This window comes from Mycena indigotica, assembly GCF_014461135.1.
Source record: "Mycena indigotica strain 171206Taipei chromosome Unknown Mind.scaff0003, whole genome shotgun sequence".
Lineage (NCBI taxonomy): Eukaryota > Fungi > Basidiomycota > Agaricomycetes > Agaricales > Mycenaceae > Mycena > Mycena indigotica.
The window spans coordinates 4,805,203-4,810,802 of record NW_023503002.1 but is presented as its reverse complement, the minus strand read 5'-3'; positions in this window follow the sequence as shown (position 1 = coordinate 4,810,802).

Below are 5,600 nucleotides of genomic sequence, written 5' to 3'. Positions count from 1 at the left end.
GAAAGGCTGTCTTCCATTCATCGCCCTCAGCGATGCGAAGTAGGTGGTAAGCGTGCCGCAAGTCGAGTTTGGTATAGATTCGGGCCCGTCCCGGAGCGTCCAAAAGGTCAGCGATAAGAGGAAGTGGATAACGATCCTTTTTCGTGATCTTGTTCAAACCACGATAGTCAACGCATAAGCGAAGCGAACCGTCCTTCTTTTTCGCGAAAAGTATGGGAGCTCCGTGAGTCGATTTAGAAGGGTAAATGAAGCCAGACTTAAGGTTTTTGTCCAGGAAATCCCGAAGGGCCGCGAGCTCCTTTTCAGAGAGCGAGTAGATATGGCCAATTGGGGGGACTTCACCCTGTTCGGTTTCGATGTGCAAATCGTACTCCCGATGAGGTGGTAAGTTGAAGGCTTCTGACTCAGAGAAAACGTCAGCAAACTCCCGGTATTCATTCGGAAGAGCCGAGAGGTCTTCCTCAACAGACCCGGCTCGCGCCCGTGCTTCCTCCGAGGGTTGCATTCGGAGGACGTACTGAACTGTACCTTTCTGAGCGAGAACAGCAGAGAAAGCACTAGCGGAGACCAGAGAGATGTCAGACTGCAGGTCGGGCCGTGCAAGGACTTCTCCTAAGAACGCGCGCCCGGAACAGAACAGACGAATAGTCGGGCCCGCAAGTACGGCGGGCGGTGTAGATCGAAACCGAAAGGGCCCGTGAACTCGGTCCCTTGTCGTAGTCGGTGGTCGATGGTTCGAATCGGGTCGTGTCAGGCCCGATGAGTCGATAGCGTCTCCTCGCACGGAGTAAGGTAGTTCTTCAGACGATCTAAGCGATAGAGTACAGGGTACACTATCGCGCCTTATATACGTGGGCCCGCAAAGGGGGTGATCGGACACCCTGGCCTCTCCTCCTCCTCCTCGCTCCCGTTCCTGGCCGCAGAGGGGACGATCGCACATCCCTTGTGCATAAACTAGCTGAGCATAACTTAAGTTTTCCATGGCCTAGTCAAACTATTTCTTAAGCCTAGCTCAATCTTAAGATATTGGAAATATTACTAGGACCTCTCACTGGTTAAGTAGATCTATATGTATGATTATATAACATGATCTTAAAATCTAATACTTAAGTATAGCCTTTACTACACAGCTTAAGCTTTTGGAACTTAAGTTTTCAATCAAATAGCCCACTATAAATCTCAAGGTTTGTAACTTAAAAGACTCTTAAGACCTGAGCCTTAAGTATATAAACTTGATGCCCCAAAAGATCACCAAATCTTCAACTTAAGTTTTCTTCTGTAGATATAAACCTTCAGCATGATTATCACTTATTGAGTTTAGCTTCAGTTGGCCTTAAATTGTATCATCAGATAATTTCCATGAATATCAGGGTTAGCTTCATTTGGCTCCATATCTTTACCTTAAAGGTACTATTGTAGGATTTCCATTTGACTCAACTCAAATAAGGACCATTTTACATGTGCCATTATATACAAAAATTTGTAAATCATAGTTGGCTCTATCAAATTGGCTTCAGCTATGCTCCTAGACTGCCAACTTAGCTTCAATTCACTATATAGGTTTACTATAATCCACTAGATGTTCAAGCTCATATATGGAGTGTCATGGGGCTTGTGTTTAGCTTCCATTACATCCTATATAACATATTTCAATATGTTGACTTCAAGTTTATTTAGCTTCATTTAGCTTCATTTAGCTTTAGTTAGCTTCATTTAGCTTCAGTTCCCTAGTTTAGCTTCAGTTCCCTAGTTAGATGATTGATTTCCAGCACTCTGTATTGCAATAAATCTTAAGGTTTGTTTGTACATAAGACTGGTAACTGAATTCTACAAGGCTAATATCTTAAGATCTTACCCTTCAGCTTCAATAAATTAAGACATGAACTTAAGTTATGTTTTATAAAGAAATTACATAATCTTTCATACTCGTGACCCATACCAGGTATTTTATTTCAACTTAAGGTATAAGTAAACTTAAGATAAAGGGTGACTAGGCCAAAAGTATCTTAAGATTACCTAAGCTAATACCTGCCTTGTGGGCCAGGCGCTACTCCTGACCTCCTAGCACTCCTCCCCAGTCCCCTGGTGTCGAGTTGGGCTCGGCGACGGCTCGACGCGTCGTTCTCGGTCACGTGCTTCCCACGTGTGCGTTCCTCCTACTGGGGCGCATGTTCCCCGTCGTCACGTGCTGTGTGTTACGGGCACGCGATGGCCCGACACCAGCGCCGGAGCGGACGGGCCGGGTCTTATCCGTGACAAGAGACAAGCGGTGCGGAGATGGGGGTTTCTGACGTCGAGGGAAGGGAATAAGGAATAGGATTCGAAGAAGGTGTTAAAGTTGGGTCGTGAGCCCGAGGAAGGTTGGCAGGGTGCGAGCTAGGGACAGTTCGGGGCAGATGCGGAACTTCCGAAGCAGAAGGAGCCAGAGGCTCGTGTGTCGACACAGAATCTTCAATAACTGTAGTCCGGAAAGAGATACTAGCCATCGACCAGTCAATCAACGGATTGAAGCGGTGAAGCCAGTTGTATCCGAGTACCAAATCACTGGGAGAATCAAGACGGGTGACAAAGAAGTCCAGGAGGTGCACTTCGCCAGAAGGAAACCGAATAGGCAATCGGACTTGCCGATCGATTAGAGAGAAAGAGCCGTCGAGGTATCGGAGACGAATCGGAGCGATCGAATAAGAGGAAATATGATGCGTTTCACAAGTAGACGAAGATATAAAACAATGAGAAGAGCCCGAGTCGACAAGAGTACGCAACAGGATGTTGAAACCCGGGTACCTTCGCTAAGTCCGATACTACCGTGGTTGAATACGGCTGGGAGAGTCCGAGAGAGAGAGGAGAAACTAGAGAGACGAGTAGATCAAGGAAAAGGGCATTAGGGGAAAGAGCGGACGCGTTGAGGACAACCTCGGAAATCGCACCTGAGTCAACGCAGCTCTGGGCGTGCGAGGAGGTATCGCCAGAGCTGCTAACTATTTTTTTGACTCGTTAGCGTTGGAGGTGTTTGCAGATTTACCGGAGGTCTCCACGGTCGACGCTTTCCCAGAAGCCGTCTTGTTGGCCGGAATATGGGGACATTTGTCCCGCATATGGCCGTCTTCGCCGCAGTACAGGCACAACTTGTTCTTTTGCGCCTATCCTTTTCGGCTTGACTTAGCTTCCCGTCTTTGTCGAGCACATTGGCGTAGGGTTTGGAGGTATTCGGAGAACCCGAACCCTTTCCGTTGTTGTTACCCCTGTTGCCGTTGTTGTTGTTGCCCGAGTTGTTAGACGACGAGGAAGAACCAGAATTTCCCGAAGAGGACCAATGATTGTCCTTCTTCTTCCCACCACCCTTCTGGTTAGAATTCGAACTCTGAGCAGAGCTCGAAGAGTCGGAGCGTCCGGCATTACCAGACGTCATGCCTTCGCGTTTCTTCTCGGCTACGCGTTGCCAGTAACGGTGATCAGCTTTCTTAGCTGCCGCGCTGACGCCGAGGAGAGTAGTGTCGTATTCCATATTAAGGAGTGCATCCTTAACCCGTGGAGCCAAACCTTCGTAAAACTGAGAACGAAGGGCGACTAGACCCCAGCCAGCAAGCGAAGCAAGACGATGAAACTCGACCAAGTATTTCGAGATGTGGTCGCCGGAGGACATACGGAGATGCCGAAGAGCAGTCTCGGCGTCACCGACGGGGTCCACAGGGCCGAAGTGGTCTTGCAGCTCTTGAACAAAAGCTGGAAAGTTGTTATGCCAGGCTGGCAAGAAGTTGGGGTCGGCGTCGTAGATGGCCGGCTCGAACCAAGCAAGTGCTGATCCCTTCAAGTACGAGAGGACGTAGATGATGCGAGATTCATCATCGGGGAAGGCGTCAGGGCGTTCAGCAAAATGCAGGTAAACAATAGCCAAGAAGGGTCTTAGCTTTGAGGATTCAGAGCCATCAAATGGGTCGGGGTTCCGAAGGTTGGATCGGGATTGCCGCTGAGTAGTTGGACGTTGCTGGCCATTGTGAATGCCAGTTAAAACGTCAATCAGGGCGGCCATACCGTTACGGAACCACTGGCGATCTTCGCTCAGATTTGAAGACGCAGAAGACTCAGGTCTTCGACCTCCACCACCTCCACCAGGACCGCCGGGGCCTCCGGGGCCACCCGGGCCACCCGGGCCACCAGGTCCACCAGGTCCACCAGGGCCACCTCCCGGAAGGGGAGAGCCTCGGTTCGGAGGGGTATCGGGTCCTCCGCCTCCTCCTGGCCCTTCATTTCCACCCTCGGGTTCCCCACCTTCATCCCCACCGTCGCCGCCATCACCTCCCGGATTTCCCCCACCAACACCTTCGTTAGTCTCCACAATTTCGTGAAGACGGGGCGAAGTTTGAGCGTCGGGCGTATTTACGGAGGGGCCGAGGGAGGAGCGATTCATCCAAGAAAATAGCATCAAATGAGTGGCGACGAGGTTGAGGCATGAAGTATGGTAGAGCAGTATTGACAGGAATGTCTTGATACTGGGGAACCGCGAATTGAGGGGGAACAATGAATTGTGTGTTTGGACCAGGAGAGGAAGAGACGTACTGAGTAGGAGAGCGCAAAATAGGTACTTGACTGAACAAGCGGGATTGACGACGGTCGGCCATAACACGGACTTGTAGGCCTTGCTCCGTATGCGAGTGTCGATCCCGAGAAGGCATTTGAACCAAAGGAGAAACCAAAGGGGAGTTGTGAGGCACAGCGTACAGAACCGCGCCGTTGGGGAGAGGGAGTCGTTGGGGAAAAGTGTCCAGACATGGCAAGGCGAGTAGTTGAGTTTCGTTATACTGTTAAGTGCCGTGCAAGAACCGAAAGGAAGTAACGGAAAGTCCGAAGGGGAACCGAGTGGCTATCACAACACTATATCGGAGTGAGCAACTACACGTCTTGCAGGCCGAAAGCAAGTCTGAACAAATACGTGAACTCCTGCGGATACGTTCGGAGAAGCCGAAGGTGATAAGGCTTAGAACGCGGGGAGGAGTCGGACGAGAGCGGAGAGCGAGGCAAGAAACATTAATAACGAAACTGAAGTACAGGAGCGTAAAGTATGAGTATTTATACTAAGTGGTAAGCATAAGGCATATGTCCTCGCAGGGAGATCCGATGTGGTCCGCAGGATCTCCCTGCGGGTTAAGTACAAAGGCATAGTAAGTAAGGGGAACGAGAAGACATACACGAGGCAAAGGAAACAAGGCGAATGCCTAACGGATATAAGTAAACAAACCAAAGTCCAAATGGGTAAAGATCCGAGTTGATGGGCGGAGAGTCCGAACGGGTCCGAGAGAGTCTGCGTGCAGATTAACTGTTTGAAGGGAAACAAACGCTCAGATACCTTCATCGCGTAAAAACCCTGTTGCGCTCCAAGGATAACCCTCGGAGCGTCCGAAGATGCACGGGATATATAACACAGGGGAAAGTTAGGCAATCCACTGATCTAACTCAAACTTTGGCTTGTGTAGCAGTGATATCTGAATCGTTCAGGTGGTTTGAATCAAACCACCTAAATCAAGAAAACTGCACTAATTTCTAGCTATATGACAGAGTAACTTCTTCTAAGTCAGCGGCTGCTACATATGCTGCAGTCAATT